This window comes from Callionymus lyra, chromosome 9, assembly GCF_982586985.1.
Source record: "Callionymus lyra chromosome 9, fCalLyr1.hap1.1, whole genome shotgun sequence".
NCBI lineage: Eukaryota > Metazoa > Chordata > Actinopteri > Syngnathiformes > Callionymidae > Callionymus > Callionymus lyra.
Window position 1 is genome coordinate 28046344 of NC_141826.1, and position 24107 is coordinate 28070450.

Consider the following 24107-nt stretch of genomic DNA (forward strand, 5'->3'; position numbering starts at 1 on the left):
TCAACTATAATCAAACAATTTTCAACTGTAATCAAACAATTTTCAACTGTAATCAACAATTTTCAACTATAATCCAACAATTTTCAACTATAATCAAACAATTTTCAACTTTAATCAACAATTTTCAACTATAATCCAACAATTTTCAACTATAATCAAACAATTTTCAACTATAATCAAACAATTTTCAACTGTAATCAACAATTTTCAACTATAATCCAACAATTTTCAACTGTAATCAAACAATTTTCAACTTTAATCCAACAATTTTAAACTATAATCAACAATTTTCAACTATAATCCAACAATTTTCAACTATAATCAAACAATTTTCAACTATAATCCAACAATTTTCAACTATAATCAAACAATTTTCAACTGTAATCAAACAATGTTTAACTATAATCCAACAATTTTCAACTATAATCAAACAATTTTCAACTATAATCAAACAATTTTTAACTATAATCAAACAATTTTCAACTATAATCAACAATTTTCAACTACAATCCAACAATTTTCAACTATAATCAACAATTTTCAACTATAATCAAACAATTTTCAACTATAATCAAACAATTTTCAACTATAATCCAACAATTTTCAACTATAATCAAACAATTTTCAACTATAATCAAACAATTTTAAACTATAATCCAACAATTTTCAACTATAATCAAACAATTTTCAACTATAATCAAACAATTTTAAACTATAATCAAACAATTTTCAACTATAATCAACAATTTTCAACTACAATCCAACAATTTTCAACTATAATCAACAATTTTCAACTATAATCAAACAATTTTCAACTATAATCAAACAATTTTCAACTATAATCAAACAATTTTCAACTATAATCAAACCATTTTCAACTATAATCCAACAATTTTCAACTATAATCCAACAATTTTCAACTGTAATCAAACCATTTTTAACTATAATCAAACAATTTTAAACTATAATCAAACAATTTTCAACTGTAATCCAACAATTTTCAACTATAATCAACAATTTTCAACTATAATCAAACAATTTTCAACTATAATCAAACAATTTTCAACTATAATCAAACAATTTTCAACTATAATCAAACCATTTTCAACTATAATCCAACAATTTTCAACTATAATCCAACAATTTTCAACTGTAATCAAACCATTTTTAACTATAATCAAACAATTTTAAACTATAATCAAACAATTTTCAACTATAATCCAACAATTTTCAACTATAATCAAACAATTTTCAACTATAATCAAACAATTTTCAACTATAATCCAACAATTTTCAACTATAATCAAACAATTTTCAACTATAATCCAACAATTTTCAACTATAATCAAACAATTTTCAACTATAATCCAACAATTTTCAACTATAATCAAACAATTTTCAACTATAATCCAACAATTTTCAACTATAATCAAACAATTTTCAACTATAATCAAACAATTTTCAACTATAATCAACAATTTTCAACTATAATCAAACAATTTTCAACTATAATCCAACAATTTTCAACTATAATCAACAATTTTCAACTATAATCAAACAATTTTCAACTGTAATCAAACCATTTTTAACTATAATCCAACAATTTTCAACTATAATCAAACAATTTTCAACTATAATCAAACAATTTTTAACTATAATCAAACAATTTTCAACTATAATCAAACAATTTTTAACTATAATCAAACAATTTTCAACTATAATCAAACAATTTTCAACTATAATCAAACAATTTTCAACTATAATCAAACCATTTTCAACTATAATCCAACAATTTTCAACTATAATCCAACAATTTTCAACTGTAATCAAACCATTTTTAACTATAATCAAACAATTTTAAACTATAATCAAACAATTTTCAACTGTAATCAAACAATTTTCAACTATAATCCAACAATTTTCAACTATAATCCAACAATTTTCAACTATAATCCAACAATTTTCAACTATAATCAAACAATTTTCAACTATAATCCAACAATTTTCAACTATAATCAAACAATTTTCAACTATAATCCAACAATTTTCAACTATAATCAAACAATTTTCAACTATAATCAAACAATTTTCAACTATAATCAAACAATTTTCAACTAGAATCAAACAATTTTCAACTATAATAAAAAATAATCAACTATGAATTGGACCAAAAGTCTTGTTTTTGTTGAATGTTCTTCATTCTAACGTTTCGAGAGCAAAAGTCTCCTGAACATGTTTGAAAATGATCTTCAAAAGCTCTGAAGGCGTCGACAGTAGGATCATCTAACGAAGGTCAGAGGTGAACGATCTGTTGATAATATGACAGGTTAAGCAGTGAAGGTTCATCACCATGACGACACAATGAGAATTCAGCTGCTGATGAGTCGCTCAGACGCACAAACACACCATGAACACAAACATGAGCTTCAGTGAAGCTTTTATGTGAAACTAATGCATTAAAACAGATCAATGTTTCGCTCCATTGATGCACTAATGGATCATAAACATCATCAACATCCTCGGACCCACAACATCTGACACAACCTCACACTGGAGCACACAACATGTCACTCAGAGAGTGGAACACAAGACTGCATTAGACTACAAGCTGCATCACACACACACACACACACACACACACACACACACACACAGATTGAAAAACACAAACAGACACACACACACACAGATTGAAAAACACAAACAGACATACACACACACACACACAGATGCAGATACACACGCACACACAAACAGACAAACACACAAACAGATACACACACATACACATAGACACAGACCAGCTACACGCACACAAACATATATACACACACAAACACACACACCTATGCACATACAAACAGATACGCACACAAACAGATACACACACAAACAGATACACAGACATACACATAGACACACAAACAGATATACACACACAAACACACACACCTACACACACACAAACAGATATACACACAAACACACACGCACACAAACAGTTACACACAAACACACACAGATTGACAAACAGTGTTTAAAATCTGCTGCATTAACACAGAAATGTTTTTGTGTTTTTTTAAGTTTCCACTGAAACAGAAACGAGATCCTTCATCGTAATAAAAACAAATGAACAAACACGACAGAGAAGGAAGATATTGATACACACAAATACTGCAATATTGTCTTAATGGTACTTAAGGTATTCAACAGCTCTGTATTTATTTGTATTTTATTTAACAAAGTTTATCAGGGATATGTTTATATTCCAAGAAAATGTGTAAAATAAAATGAATCTATTTTGAATTTACTATTAGCATCAAAATAAACTCGGTGTTTGTTCAATTTTGTGCTGCAGTTAAAGGTCCGGCCTCTAGAGGGCAGCAGTCGTCGCGAGTGATGATCAGATGATCTCCACAGACGGAAGAAAACAAGTTGATGTTCATGAGGCGTGAAAGTATACGAGAGTAAATGTTTTCTTAGTAGATCCTCAGTCGTGTCGAGGCTCAGACTCAAGACTTTCTTCTAAAGTAGGAACGTTTAGCTTCACATGGACTCCAACCCTGAGATGATTTTAGAAGATAAAGTACGACAATATTTCTACGTATCGGTGCAAAAGAAATACATTTAAATTAAAGCAAAAATTTAAAAAAAATAAAAAAAGCAACAAAACACAGTAGAAACTGTTTCAAGTGAGAAAAATCTATAAACTTAAATGATGTCACAACATGATCTTATCATGTGTTTGTGTCGTTTACACTATTGTGTGTATTTAGTGTGTAAACCAGAAGGATGTGTTTCGCCTGCAGTTCATATTCTGAGCCGCTCTAGTAGAAGAACTTACATTTCTGCTTCAAACTCTTCACTGGCTGCTCTAGTAGAAGAACTCACATTTATCCTTCAAACTCTTCAATGGTTGCTTTCAGGATCAACTTTGACTCCTGTGTTTGTCTCGTTGTTTTCTTGACCTTTAAATATATATTTTATTGAGAACTGTTTTGATTGTTGAGCGCTTTGTGACCCTGGTCTGGAAAAACTCTACAATATAAATAATTTACTTACTTATTTGAAAAAGAAGCAGAAAGAAGTAAAAGCGCTTTTTTTTCCATCACATTTTTAATTATTCTTTACTTTGTAGCAAATACGTGATATATAAGCACTTACAGCAACTTAACATATTTATTATCTATATATTTCACAATAGAACATGATATAATTGAATATATCTACTGAGCAGATATAAATACACTATTGATACACGTATATATATCATTATTGTTATTATCCATATAAATACACTATTAATACACGTATATATATCATTATTGTTATTATCCATATAAATACACTATTAATACACGTATATATATCATTATTGTTATTATCCATATAAATACACTATTAATACACGTATATATATCATTATTGTTATTATCCATATAAATACACTATTGATACACGTATATATATCATTATTGTTATTATCCATATAAATACACTATTAATACACGTATTATATCATTATTGTTATTATCCATATAAATACACTATTAATACACGTATATATATCATTATTGTTATTATCCATATAAATACACTATTAATACACGTATTATATCATTATTGTTATTATCCATATAAATACACTATTAATACACGTATATATATCATTATTGTTATTATCCATATAAATACACTATTAATACACGTATATATATCATTATTGTTATTATCCATATAAATACACTATTAATACACGTATATATATGATTATTGTTATTATCCATATAAATACACTATTAATACACGTATATATATCATTATTGTTATTATCCATATAAATACACTATTGATACACGTATATATATCATTATTGTTATTATCCATATAAATACACTATTAATACACGTATATATATCATTATTGTTATTATCCATATAAATACACTATTAATACACGTATTATATCATTATTGTTATTATCCATATAAATACACTATTAATACACGTATTATATCATTATTGTTATTATCCATATAAATACACTATTAATACACGTATTATATCATTATTGTTATTATCCATATAAATACACTATTAATACACGTATTATATCATTATTGTTATTATCCATATAAATACACTATTAATACATGTATATATCATTATTCCTATTATCCCTGAACATATATACAACACACTTGTTTCATTCTTATATAAAATCCATATTATTCTTTCACTTCCTCTTCCATATACTTGTTCAAATATCATTTTGTAAATTTTTTGATTGAAATCAGTTCATATTTTGTTGCTTCACTATTTTTAGTAGTATTTTTGCTGTAGTACTCGCTGGAGTCCCATTATATCGGCTACATAAACGTGTTCTTGACTCTGTGCTGCGCCTGCATTCATACAAACATCCATCAAACGTTACTCAAGAGTCTCAGCAGGAAACCTTCAGAACATGAACCTGATTCTTAAGATCATTTTTATCACGTTATGTTTTAATGAAGTCATTAGCGCAGAAGTGCAGACGCTCACCAGTGATTCTTTCATTTCTTCTTCCATTTCTAACACAACAACCTTCACCTCGTCATAATGAGGAACTTTCTTCTCCGAGGCTTGCAGACCATCTGGAGCAGTTGAAAATAGAAGGTTGTTCAGGAGGTTAAGACCCCCTGCTGCTCCTGATCATGTGATCTGCTGCTCCTGATCATGTGATCTGCTGCTCCTGATCATGTGATCTGCTGCTCCTGATCATGTGATCTGCTGCTCCTGATCATGTGATCTGCTGCTCCTGATCATGTGATCTGCTGCTCCTGATCATACTTGGTCACAAGTACTGGACAATACTACACATATACTTGTTACTACACTATCACAACACCAGAGTCAAGTACTGGACAATACTACACATATATACTTGTTACTACACTATCACAACACCAGAGTCAAGTACTGGACAATACTACACATATATACTTGTTACTACACTATCACAACACAAGAGTCAAGTACTGGACAATACTACACATATATACTTGTTACTACACTATCACAACACCAGAGTCAAGTACTGGACAATACTACACATATATACTTGTTACTACACTATCACAACACCAGAGTCAAGTACTGGACAATACTACACATATATACTTGTTACTACACTATCACAACACCAGAGTCAAGTACTGGACAATACTACACATATATACTTGTTACTACACTATCACAACACTAGAGTCAAGTACTGGACAATACTACACATATATACTTGTTACTACACTATCACAACACCAGAGTCAAGTACTGGACAATACTACACATATATACTTGTTACTACACTATCACAACACCAGAGTCAAGTACTGGACAATACTACACATATATACTAGTTACTACACTATCACAACACCAGAGTCAAGTACTGGACAATACTACACATATATACTTGTTACTACACTATCACAACACCAGAGTCGAGTACTGGACAATACTACACATATATACTTGTTACTACACTATCACAACACCAGAGTCAAGTACTGGACAATACTACACATATATACTTGTTACTACATTATCACAACACCAGAGTCAAGTACTGGACAATACTACACATATATACTTGTTACTACACTATCACAACACTAGAGTCAAGTACTGGACAATACTACACATACATACTTGTTACTACACTATCACAACACCAGAGTCAAGTACTGGACAATACTACACATATATACTTGTTACTACACTATCACAACACCAGAGTCAAGTACTGGACAATACTACACATACATACTTGTTACTACACTATCACAACACCCGAGTCAAGTACTGGACAATACTACACATATATACTTGTTACTACACTATCACAACACCAGAGTCAAGTACTGGACAATACTACACATATATACTTGTTACTACACTATCACAACACCAGAGTCAAGTACTGGACAATACTACACATATATACTTGTTACTACACTATCACAACACCAGAGTCAAGTACTGGACAATACTACACATATATACTTGTTACTACACTATCACAACACCAGAGTCAAGTACTGGACAATACTACACATATATACTAGTTACTACACTATCACAACACCAGAGTCAAGTACTGGACAATACTACACATACTTGTTACTACACTATCACAACACCAGAGTCAAGTACTGGACAATACTACACATATATACTAGTTACTACACTATCACAACACCAGAGTCAAGTACTGGACAATACTACACATACTTGTTACTACACTATCACAACACCAGAGTCAAGTACTGGACAATACTACACATATATACTAGTTACTACACTATCACAACACCAGAGTCAAGTACTGGACAATACTACACATACTTGTTACTACACTATCACAACACCAGAGTCAAGTACTGGACAATACTACACATATATACTTGTTACTACACTATCACAACACCAGAGTCAAGTACTGGACAATACTACACATATATACTTGTTACTACACTATCACAACACCAGAGTCAAGTACTGGACAATACTACACATATATACTAGTTACTACACTATCACAACACCAGAGTCAAGTACTGGACAATACTACACATACTTGTTACTACACTATCACAACACCAGAGTCAAGTACTGGACAATACTACACATATATACTAGTTACTACACTATCACAACACCAGAGTCAAGTACTGGACAATACTACACATACTTGTTACTACACTATCACAACACCAGAGTCAAGTACTGGACAATACTACACATATATACTAGTTACTACACTATCACAACACCAGAGTCAAGTACTGGACAATACTACACATACTTGTTACTACACTATCACTATACATACATTGTATTCTTGAGACACGTGTCAAGAGCTAAGATTCTCACATCAGCTTGAAATCAAATGAAATCAACGGTGAGAACGAGTCTTGATTCACTGAGACGAGGCTCGTTTCTGATAAAAACTGAGATTGAGAAGTAAATGTAATTTCCATGGAGGGAAACGTTGGGTTGGTAACTGGAGCACGCATCTGTCTCCAGACATGGAAATGTCAGGTCACGTTAATCTTATCTTGCCTGCTGACATGAATTTAATTTGATAAAATAGCTGCTGCGAAGCTGCCTGGATGAACACACGTGTGCAGAAGTGCAGCATCACTCCTGGCTGACCCTCCTCTCACCTCGCAGCTTAAACACTCCTGCATTATTGAAAATGTGAAGAAACACCAGCGACATGCATCACCTCCCACTGCTTCCACGTCAGTCTGCAGACAAACAGCAACTATTGACTGCTTTACGTTCAATAGCGCGGCGACGTACACATGCGGCAGCGAAGCTTCTAAAAGCCTTCGGTCTCGGCGGACGATGCTGCTCCGGGAAACGGCAGATAAAGAGGAGGCGAGAAAACAGGCGACGGTGGGAGGAGGTGAGACAGTAACTGATAGAAGTCACCGTTGCTCAGCCACTCGTGGGTCTATTCAGGACAAACCAGGAACATCATTCATGGGGTGTTTGGACGCGTCTGCAAACAAACTGATGGTTTGATCGGTGAGAACGACTTCAGCTCCGACATGTTCATCCTGACGTGAAGTGAAGGTTTCATCGAGGCCTTGAACCTTTAATTGTGTTTTTAAACAGCATTTAAACAGTTGAGACACTCGTTCAATTCTTCCACGTATGTTTGAACACTTTACTTTCAGATCACATTACCATGAAATAGAGGGAAAAATAAACCAGTGCTGATGCTAAAGTAGATGAAGGTAAAGATCTGTTCTTATTTACACTTATACAGACTCATTCATTCCTCGGGCTATTAGATTGTACAATTCTGAGTTCGGGGCAGGAGTGGAGTAAAAGTATCATGATGTTCTATGTTAGTCTTTGTATCTTTGTCTTTGTTATTTTTCTTTAATCTATGTTCTTTATCTTTAGACTTAGATTGTATCATCATCTTGTTCTTTCTCTTTATTTCTCTTTGTTCTTGTTCTTATTTATTTTTATTTTTATTTATGAATAATTAAGGTAAGGTAAGGTAAGGTAAAACTTTATTGATCCCTCAGGAGGTCTCCTTTGGGAAATAGTTTTTTACCAATAGCCAGCAATTTTTCATAAACAATAAAAAATAATACATAAAAAAAAAAGAAGAAGAAGAACATAAAGAGGAAGAACAAGATGACACAATCTAAGTCTAAAGATAAAGACAAAGAACATAGATCAAGGAAAGAAAAACAACAAAGACAAAGGATACAAAGACTAACATGGAACAGAACATCCAGATACTCTCACTCCACTCCTGCCCCCGAACTCAGAATTGTACAATTTAATAGCCCGAGGGATGAATGAGTCCCTGAGTCTATTTGTTTTGCACCTGGGAGGAGCATTCATGCTTCATCTGCTTCTCTGCTCACTGATGACAGTGTTCAGAGGATGACTGTCATCATCATGATGGACAGTAGTTTGTTCAATGATCTCAGCAACTGTCACCAGTGAGTCCAGCTTCATTCCAACCACAGAGCCAGCCCTCCTGATCAACCTGTCCAACCTGTTGACCTCCTCTTGGACACATTTCCACCCCAACACACCACAGCATAGAACAGGACACTGGCAACCACAGACTGGTAGAACATGCAGAGGAGCTTCTTGCAGATGTTAAATGATCGAAGCCTCCTCAGAAAGTACTTCTACTCTGAACCTTCTTATATACATGGTCTGTGTTGCAGGACCAGTCCAGTTTACTGTCCATCCACACACCGAGGTACTTATAGTTGTCCACTATCTCCACCTCGTCACCTCTGATGGACACTGGACGTGGCTTTGTCCTGGACCTCCCGAAGTCCAAGACCAGCTCCTTGGTTTTTGAGGTGTTCAGCTGCAAGTGGTTCCTCTCACTCCAGTCCACAAAGTCACGTATCAGACTCCTGTACTCGTCTTCGCTGTTGTCCCTGATGCCTCCAACAATGTCAGTGTCGTCAGCATACTTCTGGACGAGACTCAGCTCTGAGTTGTAGCAGAAGTCCGAAGTGTAGATGGTGAAGAGGAGAGGGGCCAGTACTGTCCCCTGAGGTGCTCCTGTACTGCACACCACAGTGTCAGACTTGATGTCCTTCAGCCTGACATACTGTGGTCGATCAGTAAGATAGTCCGTAATCCAGGAGACCAGACCAGACATGCATCTTAGTCAGTTTGTCCTGCAGCAGAGTGGGTTGGATAGTGTTGAAGGCACTAGAAAAGTCCAGGAACAGGATTCTCACTGAACCGCTTCCTTTATCCAAGTGGGAGTAGGTCCGATGCAGGAGGTGAAGGATGGCATCTTCCACACCAACTGCTGGCTGGTCGGCAAACTGCAGGGGGTCCTGCGCGTGCTGGACTTGTGGCCTGAAATGTTTGAGGACCAGCCGCTCCAGTGTCTTCATCAGCTGCGAAGTCAGTGCCACCGGTCTGTAATCGTTCAGCACACTCGGTCGGATCTTTTTAGGGACTGGAACGATACAGGAAGTCTTCCACAGAGTTGGTACTTTCCCCAGCCGTAGACTGAGGTTGAAGACATGCTGGAGTCGCTCAGCTAGTTCAGCAGTGCAGGTCTTTAGCAGTCGAGCAGATACCTTATCAGGACCAGCAGCCTTCCCTGGACGAATCCTCCGAAGTACATCCTGTACCTGGAGTGAGGTGAAGCTGGGAAGTGGTTGTGTGGAGCTGAGGGGGGCACAAGAAGGTGGGGCAGGTCCTGAGGCGGGCAGCAGTGAGGGTGAGGTGACCTGCTAAAACCTGTTGAAAAAGTTGTTCAGTCCATTTGCCTCCTCCACCGTGTCCACTGCAGTCAGAGAGGCCTTGGTCTTGTGTCCAGTGATGGTTTTAACACCATCCCAGACCTCTCTTATTTCTTCTCGGCTCAGCTTCTCCTCCAACCTCCTCCTGTAGGTGTCCTTTGCCTCCTTCAAGCATCGCTTCACCTCCTGCTGAGCTGACCTCATGGCGTTCCTGTCTCTGCTCCTGAATGCCACTTTCTTCCTGTTAAGGACATCCTTGACCTCCTTTGTTACCCACGGTTTATTATTAGGGTAACAGCGGACAGTCTTAGTAGGGGCGACAACGTCCAAGCAGAAATTTAAATAATCCGTTAGACAGTGTGTCTGTCCCTCGATGTCCTCACCATGAGACCTCAGCAGCACATCCCAGTCTGTTGTTTCAAAGCAGTCTCTGATGGCGTCCTCCACAGCTGGTGTCCACTTTCTGATTGTCTTAGTGGTGACAGTCTGTCTCTGCACCAGAGGAATGTACTGTGACGGCGGACCAGGTTGTGATCGGACCTTCCAAGTGGAGGAAGAGGTTTGGCTCTGTAGGCGTCCTTCAAGTTGGAATAAAGAAGGTCAATTGTCCTGTTATTCCTGGTGGGACAATCCACATCCTGATGGAAAGTAGGCAGAGTAGAGTCCAGGTTGGCATGATTAAAGTCTCCAGAGATGATGATAAACGCGTCAGGATGTTGATTCTGAAGTCGAGCTGTCATTGTGTGGATCTTCTCACAGGCAGATGGCGCCGCAGCGCTCGCAGGAATGTAGACACACAGCGCGATCACGTGACTGAACTCACGCGGTAGATAATATGGACGCATGCTGACAGCCAACAGTTCTAAATCTTGACAACACAAGACTTTCTTCACAGTAACGTGTCCCGGACTACACCAGCGTTTATGTAGCGTTTACATGATCGGACCTCCTGCTCTGACGGAGCTGAAACCAGGCAGATCCACGAGTGAGTCCGGAGTCAGTGAGTGAGCCACGTCTCCGTGAAGATCAACAAGCTGCTCTCTCTGTAGATCCGCTGGTTGTTGAGGGCAGACAGCTCGTCCATCTTATTCGTCAGTGAATTGACGTTCCCCATCGTGATCGTTGGGATCGTTGGTTTGTGACGTCTCCGATTGTCCGTTAGCTTAGCCTTTAGCCTCTTCCCTGCCCGACAGCCTCTGTAACGGCGCTGAAGTTCGGGATCTTGTGGCGATCTCCAGCCCGTGCCATTGACTTCAGCGACAGTAGATCCTCTCTTGAGTAAACAAGACGATTCTCTCCATGTTCAAAAGTATCCATTTAAAAAATTATAGTAAAAAACAGAAAATTATAGAAATTGCTGCGGAGCTACTGGAAGAGGCAGCCGTCCTCGTCGGCGCCTTTAATTACATTTGTAATTAAACTAATTTATAATTAACTAATTTGTAATTTAATTAATTGCTGTATTGCTGTGGCTAAATGGAACAAAAACAATTTCAATAAATCAATAAAGTTCTACCTAACCTAACCTAACGATTCATGTTTACTTTTCATATTAAGGTAAGGTAAGGTAATAACTTTATTATTGTGCTTTGTTTCTTTGATTTATTGAAGTTATAACGACAGCTCATGTCTACGAGTCAATGTTTGACGTGACTGAAGGTTGTTTAATAGTTAAAGAAAGTTATTAAGATCGATGTTTTCATCAACTTGTCATATGTTCAGGGAAGAAGAGTTTATTTGGATGCTACGAATATTTAGCTGCTCATTATGGGACGTTCTTTAAGTTACCATGGAGATGATATAAAAGGTGTCGTAGTTGTTGCGGCAACAGAGCATCGTAAACAGAGCAGAAGTATTTAGACGTCCTTAAAACCAAGAATACAGGATAGACTTTAGACGGATGTGAACGGAACATTAATAACATAAACAGTCAAACACTCAGAAGATGAATCCTCTTCATATTTCATATTATATTTGTTGAATGTGTAAAACACAACTAATTATTATTCTTTAAGCTTCAGAGCTTCTGAAGCTTTTCCAGAGAATATAGTCAGTAAGTAAGTAATGGTTATTCCTAAAGCGACTTTACAGACCAGGGTCACAAAGCACTTTAACAATCAAAAACAATTCACACAAAACTATAGAGTATAAAAGTGATCACGTCCAGAAAATCAGGGAAAAGCTCAAATCAAAGTGTCGTGAGATGTTTCTTGAAGGAGTCAGTAGACCCTCAGGAACCATCAGTAGATTATGATCCACAGACCTCAGAGCCCGAGCTGGGGTGTAAGTCTGGATCAGATCACTGATGGAAGGTCTGACCATGAATAGAAGACCCCTGTGGAAAGGGAGAGGTTCACCATTTTGGTAACCCAGGGGCCAATGACATCAGACAGTTTAATAAAGAGCCTACATGGAAGGATGTCTGACGAGCAAGAAGAGGGTTTCATCTTGTTCACCAGAGACGAAATATCGGCCAGAGTTACAATGTTAAAGGAGGACCACAAGGTGGAAAAGGCTCAGTGACAGCAGGGGTTCCACACAAAAGGGAAGCGTTTTTCTCTTTGATCAATTTATTTTTGTCAGTGAAAAATCTCAACAAAGCAGCTTCACAGAAGAAGGCGTGATGGAGCAGCAGGAGACCCGACATGTTAATGTGATTGAACCAATAAGAAGCCAAACGACAATTATTGCTAAATGAACCCACACTAAACATAAACACATTTATCATGGAATTAAACCAAATGCATTCCAAAGTTACATGAGCAGGATAAAAGACATCAGTTTGGAAGATCTTCAAAGCAACTATACTGAGGTTTCGAGAGTATCCACGGCCCCCTGAGCCTCCGCCCCCTCGTTCATGTCAGATTCAGACTCGTCTCCTTCATCGTTGGTGGAGCAGAAAGCGACCAGAGAACATGCTGATGAGTCAGTTTGGATCACAGTTACATTCCTACAGAGGAACATGTTTCAATCTGAGAAGTTGAGCTTGAACGTCTGGAGTGCGAGGAAGTGCGAGTCAGTTGAGGCTGAGGGTCCAACATTCCTTATTCAAGGGAACAGAGCAAGATCCAAGAACATCCAACATCAACGCTAGATTTCTGTAGACACGTTTTTTACCAGATGCTGCCGTCAATAGAACAAGATCGAACTGAAGACGTCAAACAATGTTAATCTGTTGCTGCACATGATATTATTACCTCTGGCAAGAAGGTCATGGCTTTATCTGTTCATCTGTTTCAAAAATAGATACAACTTCAGAAAATGTTGGTTATCAGTACGAGCGTGTATTGTCAAGAGTTTGTTGATACGTATCACGATACAAGTATACGATATATAGTGAATTATAGTGATAGTGTAGTAACAAGTATATATGTGTAGTATTATGGAGTACTTGACTCTGGTGTTGTGATAGTGAAGTAACAAGTATATATGTGTAGTATTGTGGAGTACTTGACTCTGGTGTTGTGATAGTGTAGTAACAAGTATACATGTGTAGTATTGTCCAGTACTTGACTCTGGTGTTGTGATAGTGTAGTAACAAGTATATATGTGTAGTATTGTCCAGTACTTGACTCTGGTGTTGTGATAGTGTTGTAACAAGTATATATGTGTAGTATTGTCCAGTACTTGACTCTGGTGTTGTGATAGTGTAGTAACAAGTATATATGTGTAGTATTGTCCAGTACTTGACTCTGGTGTTGTGATAGTGTTGTAACAAGTATATATGTGTAGTATTGTCCAGTACTTGACTCTGGTGTTGCAGAATTTACAGAACACATGACTCTTGACCAAGTTTTTAACCAAAATAGGTCCAAAAGTAAGCTTTAAAAGCTGCTGGACTAACTGTATCCTCTCGTCCTCAGTCATCATTCTTACTTTAGCTGTGGAGGACGTAACGACTGCTGCCATCTAAAGGCCAGAAGTTGAATTACAACACAAACATGAACAAGCTGTGAATATTTGATGTAAATTGTATATAAAATAAGACAAATTACTATGTATAATAAATACTCAACTGCGATATAAAACATTAAATATCTATGATCAAATTAAACTGTGATTAACAATAGAGTCTGAGGGTCTTGAACCAGGATCGTTCATCACAGTGAACTGATGCTTGAGAGTTAGTATCCAGACCTTGTTACTGTCACAGCAGGAGACGCTGAGATAACACATAGAAGGAGATAAAAATCTTTCTCAGCAAAAAAACAGTCATGTCTTTGAGCAAGAGAGGATTTGAACCGCCTGCCACTCTGGAACCAGGTCCCTGGTGTGCGGCAGTGGAGCGAGCTAATGCTCCCTCCAGCCTCACCAGTTGGACGGCTGACTGAACCTACACTGCACTAATGCTGCTGCCAACACTGGCATCAAGCAGCGGCGGCGCTTCACACAAGCCTCGCTGTGAGTCCACTTTACCTCCACTGACCTGCTCCCAGCCTTGTTCCTCGCCGGGACGGAGGAGTCTGGGTAATTTGGAGGCCGAGATAAGAGCTGGCACAGGATATTACTTGGGTGAAGACAGTGATTGAGTTGCTCCAGAGGGTCAAAGCCATGAATGACGGTTCAGAGAAGACAGGATCCGTTGATTAACTTTGTGAGACCTAAAGACGCCCGAGACACCAGCGACCAACATTTCACACCTTTCAATATATATTGTATATACAGAGAGAGATATCCATATTTATATATATATATATACACTGTATATGTATATATATATATATATATACACTGTATATGTATATATATATATATATATATATATATATATATATATATATATACTGTATATATATACATACACACACTGTGTTTACGTGCATATACACATATATATACATGAGGTGCAACAACTGCAGTGGACGAGGGAAGATGTTTTTATAAAGTCTAACGAAGCTTCAACAGAGAAGATCGTTCCAATTAAAAAAGAAGATGTTCAAACATGATGAGATGAAGCTCGTTTTCAAAACTTCTCCAGATGTACGACAATAATATAATAGTGTTTATACACGTGTTATCTTCTACTCCCGCTGCACAAACGTATATTGTGATTCAGTTTTATTAATGGAAATCAAAACATACTAATAAGACACAAAAACTATAAAACGGTTATAAAACAGTGACAACACTAGAGCTGCGCGATCAATAGATTAAAAAAATCTTGATTCTTACCTATAGACCAGGAGTGTCTAACTGCTCTAGAAAAGGGCCGAGACGGTGCAGGTCCAGTCAAGTACACATGAGTTAAGGAATCAGTGCTGTGTCTCAAACATACTTCTCTTAGTATACTAGAAGTTAGTATGCATCAGGATAGTGTACGTACTAACTAGTAACTAATCCTCCACAGATAGTATGTCTCAAATCATATACTTCTCTTAGTATACTAGAAGTTAGTATCATCAGGATAATGTACGTACTAACTAGTAACTAATCCTCCACAGAGAGTATGTTTCAAACATACTTCTCTTAGTATACTAGAAGTTAGTATCATCAGGATAGTGTACGTACTAACTAGTAACGAATCCTCCACAGATAGTATGTTTCAAACATACTTCTCTTAGTATACTAGAAGTTAGTATGCATCAGGATATTGTACGTACTAACTAGTAACTAATCCTCCACAGATAGTATGTCTCAAACATACTTCTCTTAGTATGCTAGAAGTTAGTATCATCAGGATAGTGTACGTACTAACTAGTAACTAATCCTCCACAGATAGTATGTCTCAAACATACTTCTCTTAGTATACTAGAAGTTAGTATCATCAGGATAGTGTACGTACTAACTAGTAACTAATCCTCCACAGATAGTATGTCTCAAACATACTTCTCTTAGTATACTAGAAGTTAGTATCATCAGGATAGTGTACGTACTAACTAGTAACTAATCCTCCACAGATAGTATGTCTCAAACATACTTCTCTTAGTATACTAGAAGTTAGTATCATCAGGATAGTGTACGTACTAACTAGTAACTAATCCTCCACAGATAGTATGTCTCAAACATACTTCTCTTAGTATACTAGAAGTTAGTATCATCAGGATAGTGTACGTACTAACTAGTAACTAATCCTCCACAGATAGTATGTCTCAAACATACTTCTCTTAGTATACTAGAAGTTAGTATCATCAGGATAGTGTACGTACTAACTAGTAACTAATCCTCCACAGATAGTATGTCTCAAACATACTTCTCTTAGTATACTAGAAGTTAGTATGCATCAGGATAGTGTACGTACTAACTAGTTACTAATCCTCCACAGATAGTATGTCTCAAACATACTTCTCTTAGTATACTAGAAGTTAGTATCATCAGGATAGTGTACATACTAACTAGTAACTAATCCTCCACAGATAGTATGTCTCAAACATACTTCTCTTAGTATACTAGAAGTTAGTATCATCAGGATAGTGTACGTACTAACTAGTAACTAATCCTCCACAGATAGTATGTCTCAAACATACTTCTCTTAGTATACTAGAAGTTAGTATCATCAGGATAGTGTACGTACTAACTAGTAACTAATCCTCCACAGATAGTATGTCTCAAACATACTGTACTTCTCTTAGTATACTAGAAGTTAGTATCATCAGGATAGTGTACGTACTAACTAGTAACTAATCCTCCACAGATAGTATGTCTCAAACATACTTCTCTTAGTATGCTAGAAGTTAGTATCATCAGGATAGTGTACGTACTAACTAGTAACTAATCCTCCACAGATAGTATGTCTCAAACATACTTCTCTTAGTATACTAGAAGTTAGTATCATCAGGATAGTGTACGTACTAACTAGTAACTAATCCTCCACAGATAGTATGTCTCAAACATACTTCTCTTAGTATACTAGAAGTTAGTATCATCAGGATAGTGTACGTACTAACTAGTAACTAATCCTCCACAGATAGTATGTCTCAAACATACTTCTCTTAGTATACTAGAAGTTAGTATCATCAGGATAGTGTACGTACTAACTAGTAACTAATCCTCCACAGATAGTATGTCTCAAACATACTTCTCTTAGTATACTAGAAGTTAGTATCATCAGGATAGTGTACGTACTAACTAGTAACTAATCCTCCACAGATAGTATGTCTCAAACATACTTCTCTTAGTATACTAGAAGTTAGTATCATCAGGATAGTGTACGTACTAACTAGTAACTAATCCTCCACAGATAGTATGTCTCAAACATACTTCTCTTAGTATACTAGAAGTTAGTATGCATCAGGATAGTGTACGTACTAACTAGTTACTAATCCTCCACAGATAGTATGTCTCAAACATACTTCTCTTAGTATACTAGAAGTTAGTATCATCAGGATAGTGTACATACTAACTAGTAACTAATCCTCCACAGATAGTATGTCTCAAACATACTTCTCTTAGTATACTAGAAGTTAGTATCATCAGGATAGTGTACGTACTAACTAGTAACTAATCCTCCACAGATAGTATGTCTCAAACATACTTCTCTTAGTATACTAGAAGTTAGTATCATCAGGATAGTGTACGTACTAACTAGTAACTAATCCTCCACAGATAGTATGTCTCAAACATACTGTACTTCTCTTAGTATACTAGAAGTTAGTATCATCAGGATAGTGTACGTACTAACTAGTAACTAATCCTCCACAGATAGTATGTCTCAAACATACTTCTCTTAGTATACTAGAAGTTAGTATCATCAGGATAGTGTACGTACTGACTAGTAACTAATCCTCCACAGATAGTATGTCTCAAACATACTTCTCTTAGTATACTAGAAGTTAGTATCATCAGGATAGTGTACGTACTAACTAGTAACTAATCCTCCACAGATAGTATGTCTCAAACAAACTTCTCTTAGTATACTAGAAGTTAGTATCATCAGGATAGTGTACGTACTAACTAGTAACTAATCCTTCACAGAAAGTATGTCTCAAACATACTTCTCTTAGTATACTAGAAGTTAGTATCATCAGGATAGTGTACGTACTAACTAGTAACTAATCCTCCACAGCTTCTTCTTCTACTACTATTTAATGATGGTTTCAAACAGCTGTAGGAACACTAGCGACACCTGCTGGCAGCACGTTTGGTTTCAAGAAATATGAGAAATATTGAGTTATTTACGCCGGTATCAGCAGTGAAATATATATATATATATATATATATGACATAACTTCTATTTACAACATCAACGTCACTAAGATGGAGTCGTTTAGGGTAGAAAGTGTCCATCGATCCATACTCAGTTTTGTGGGCGTTTTTGTATTTTACTATTCATGGAGTACTACATTTCACATACTTAGAATTGAGACGCACTTATGCACTATAAATACTAAGTTTAAGCAAGTATGCGATTTGAGACACAGCTCTGGCTAAAGATATGGTTCCGATCAACACTGTGCCAAACGAGGGATTTAGGAAAAGGATCATCACCCTAGACGAGTGCTACAAGGTGCCGACCCGCGACTATTTCTCAAACATGTCACGACCTGCTCGAGACACTCAGTGGAGACAGACTTGGAAGCGGTTCATCATTTTGCAACAGACTTATGATGCAGCTGAACTATGGAAGCGTACATGAGCCTGACGGTCCATTACGTTACCAGTGACTTCACCATGAAAAGCCTTTTACCTCGAAGATCACACAGGAGAGAATCCAGTTCATGGAGTGAAGGAGAGTCTCTTGGAGTTCGTAGGAGGAACAAATGGTGTTTATAACGACAGACAGTGGAGCTAATATTGTGGGCGCAGCATCATGAACAATACTATTAACAATACTATTAACAACACTATTAACAATACTATTAATAATACTATGAACAACACTATTAACAACACTATTAACAACACTATTAACAACACTTTTAACAATACTATTAACAATACTATGAACAACACTATTAACAACACTATTAACAATACTATTAACAATACTATTAACAACACTATTAACAATACTATTAACAATACTATTAACAATACTATTAACAATACTATTAACAATACTATTAACAATACTATTAACAACACTATTAACAATACTATTAACAATACTATTAACAATACTATTAACAACACTATTAACAATACTATTAATAATACTATGAACAACACTATTAACAACACTATTAACAATACTACTAACAACACTTTTAACAACACTATTAACAACACTATTAACAATACTATTAATAATACTATGAACAACACTATTAACAACACTATTAACAATACTATTAACAACACTTTTAACAATACTATTAACAATACTATGAACAACACTATTAACAACACTATTAACAATACTATTAACAATACTATTAACAACACTATTAACAATACTATTAACAATACTATTAACAATACTATGAACAACACTATTAACAACACTATTAACAATACTATTAACAATACTATTAACAATACTATGAACAACACTATTAACAACACTATTAACAATACTATTAACAATACTATTAACAATACTATGAACAACACTATTAACAACACTATTAACAATACTACTAACAATACTATTAACAACACTATTAACAATACTATTAACAATACTATGAACAACACTATTAACAACACTATTAACAACACTATTAACAATACTATTAACAACACTATTAACAATACTATTAACAACACTATTAACAACACTATTAACAACACTACTAACAATACTATTAACAACACTATTAACAATACTATTAACAATACTATTAACAATACTATTAACAATACTATTAACAACACTATTAACAATACTATTAACAATACTATTAACAATACTATTAACAACACTATTAACAATACTATTAACAATACTATTAACAATACTATTAACAATACTATTAACAATACAAAACATCTACCTCTCATTACCTTTACACACGTTACACATAAAAATGGTTCAAAAAGGATTATTTTTTAAATTATGTAAAGATTGTGTAGATAAGACAGAAAAAAAATCATTGTTTTTGGTTCAATAAATATTTACATTGTGAAAAAAATCATGATCTCAATTCTCAGCAAACAATTCTTGATTCTCATTTCGCTCAGAATCGTGAAACCACTTCTGCGTCGTCACATGATCGTCTGCTCGTCCCATGATTGGCTGAAAGTTTGATGCAGGATCTCTGTGCTCGGTTGGTTTGGTCTGGAGACTCTAATATAGCAACATTTATATTGAATTTAAAAGATTAATACATTTAGAAAATGGTCATAAATATAGTTTTTCAAATCAACTTACAAACATACAGTATAAATAGTAAAATGAATGAATTCATCATAGAATAATACAACGCCCTGAAAACAAACACACACGTGTCGACCCGTAAAACACACAACAATCATCATTTGTCAGCAACAGACAACAGGTGATAGTTACCCAGCGGTGAAGACGTGATGGACGGAGCTGCAGGAGCAGAGGCTCACAGAAATGAAGCCTCCGAGGCCGTCCTGTGATGGAGGGATGGAAGGAGGGATGGAAGGAGGGATGGAAGGAGGGATGGACGGAGGGATGGAAGGAGGGATGGACGGAGGGATGGACGGAGGGATGGACGAGGGATGGACGGAGGGATGGAAGGAGGGATGGACGAGGGAAGGACGAGGGATGGACGGAGGGAAGGACGAGGGATGGACGGAGGGATGGAGAGACGGCAGGAGAGGCAACAACGAGGGCAGTCTTCTCCTGATGCTGAGCACCTGAGGAGAAGAAAACATCAGATAAGAAACGAAAGTGGAGTCGAATCATTTATGGACGGTTGGAAAGAAGCCAAAACATTTGTGAGCAGAAAGACTTTTTCAAAGCAAAGCAGTCGGAGAGAAGTTTTCCTGAGACACACAGACACACACACACAGACACACACAGACACACACAGACATACACAGACACACACAGACACACACAGACACACACAGACACACACAGACACACACAGACACACACAGACACACACAGTCAGGTCCACACAGACAGGTCCACACAGACACACACAGACACACACAGACATACACAGACACACACAGACACACACAGACACACACAGACACACACAGACACACACAGACACACACAGACAGGTCTACACAGACAGGTCCACACAGACACACACAGACACACACAGACACACACAGACACACACAGGCAGGTCCACACAGACACACACAGACAGGTCTACACAGACAGGTCCACACAGACACACACAGACACACACAGACACACACAGACAGGTCCACACAGACAGGTCCACACAGTCAGGTCCACACAGACACACACAGACACACACAGACACACACAGACAGGTCCACACAGACACACACAGACACACACAGACACACACAGACACACACAGACAGGTCCACACAGACACACACAGACACACACAGACACACACAGACACACACAGACACACACAGACACACACAGACACACACAGACAGGTCCACACAGACACACACAGACACACACAGACAGGTCCACACAGACACACACAGACACACACAGACACACACAGACACACACAGACAGGTCCACACAGACAGGTCCACACAGACACACACAGGTCCACACAGACACACACACACAGACACACACAGACAGGTCCACACAGACACACACAGACACACACAGGTCCACACAGACACACACACACAGACACACACACACAGACACACACAGACACACACAGACACACACAGACACACACAGACACACACAGACACACACAGACACACACAGACACACACAGACAGGTCTGAGCCCCACGGCTGGACCACTAGATTGTGTCCCGGCAGGATCCATGGCTTCAGGGACGCCGGACGCTCTCAGGAAACAGTCGTGAGGCAGAGAATGATAATGAGTCTCTTCGCCTCCAAGCCTTCATTTGTTATTCTGGACCAACACGAGCCGGACTCACGACAAATCCACAGCCTGAGGTCCATGTTTCATGTTCCACGTCTGCCCCGGATTATAAGCAAAGACCATTTACCAACACGAGTGATTTCATTGTTTATTATTCAGTGATGCAGCAACAGTCGCTGAAATCCTGCATTTTTTATTTCCTATCTTTGACCTCAGCATCTTCTCAGTCCATCAGTTCAAATGTTGAAACTTTTCTACTCATTGAAATGTTCTTTTCTTTAGTAACAGAATTAAATAACTTCCATTTTGAAAGATTGAATTGTTTCATGAAAAGTGCTGCGATCATCATGAAGGTTTGATCAGCAGCTCTGAGATCTGCTGGTCGTGTCTGGAGACTCATAGCAACAGTTAGACATTGAATTCAAAAGACGGAACATTCAATTATATTGAATTTTCAACATCTGTTTTTGAATTATTGAAATTATAAAATCAAACTCATTAAAATAATTCATTCATTTTCTAAATTCAATTATTCTAAATATACATAATTCAACCTTTAAATATATAAATTATTATGTAATAATTATATTTGATAATAGTTAAATTATAACAAATTAATAGTTAAATAAATAGGTCGAGTCAATTCGTCCACAATCTTGTTCTAGTTCTCTGTATGTATTTGGACGGTGGGAGGAGACCGGAGTACCACAAGTAAACCCACCGACACCAGAACACGACCATAGAACCAGAACCTCAAAGAACAAGAACCATGATCTTGTTTTGTTACCACGACGATGACGATACAAGGTTGTTGTTGTACTTTTGTCTTCGTTTGGTCTTTCACAAAATTAGAGAAATACTTGACAAATAACAAGGAAAGTACATGACACCTAGAACATGTTTCCATGGTAACCGAGTCTGGGTTCTGTCAGAATTATTTTGGGCTACATTGTACGAGTGGCTCTGCCAGATGATCCCAGAGAGTCAATGATGAATAACTATCTTTGTTATCTGTACTTTTCTAAATGATAGAGTTTGGATCCGAAGACGAAGAGAAACAAAAACCAATTGAATCAGTGAAATGTGTGAAGGTTCTGGTTCTGGTCCAGACACTGATGCAGTTTATTGGAGCAGAGGAAACAAGAAGTGACCATTATTAGGTGAAGTAAACCCTTCAGCTGACGGAGCTGCACAGCATCTTATTTATTCTCGCCCACCATGTAAAAAACATGACAATTTGCAGAGACTTTTTCTCTTCTTCCTCCATCGACCTCCTCACTCTCTCCTCTCACTGCTGTAGTGACGTCTGCTCAGTTCAAACTCAAGTGGCCATGAGTTCCAAACTCTATTTTGAGAAGATGTAACTTTCAAGGACAGCTTTGAGGAATCTAGGTTTTCACTTTTCATTTCCTTCTAAAAAGAAAGGTGTAAATGAAGGAAACCAAACAATTT

The 24107-nt window shown here is 36.7% G+C and overlaps 1 protein-coding gene across 2 annotated transcripts in view; it reads right to left on the reverse strand.

The window, feature by feature from the left end:
* The window catches only part of drp2 (dystrophin related protein 2), a 164484-nt gene extending 143232 nt beyond the window's left edge, over positions 1–21252 (reverse strand). For both annotated transcript variants that reach the window (XM_087798742.1, XM_087798741.1), the window contains exon 1: positions 21180–21252. The gene's annotated coding sequence lies outside the window, so the exon portion shown is untranslated. The remainder of the gene's footprint in view (positions 1–21179) is intronic.
* Between the last annotated feature and the right edge of the window lie 2855 nt (positions 21253–24107).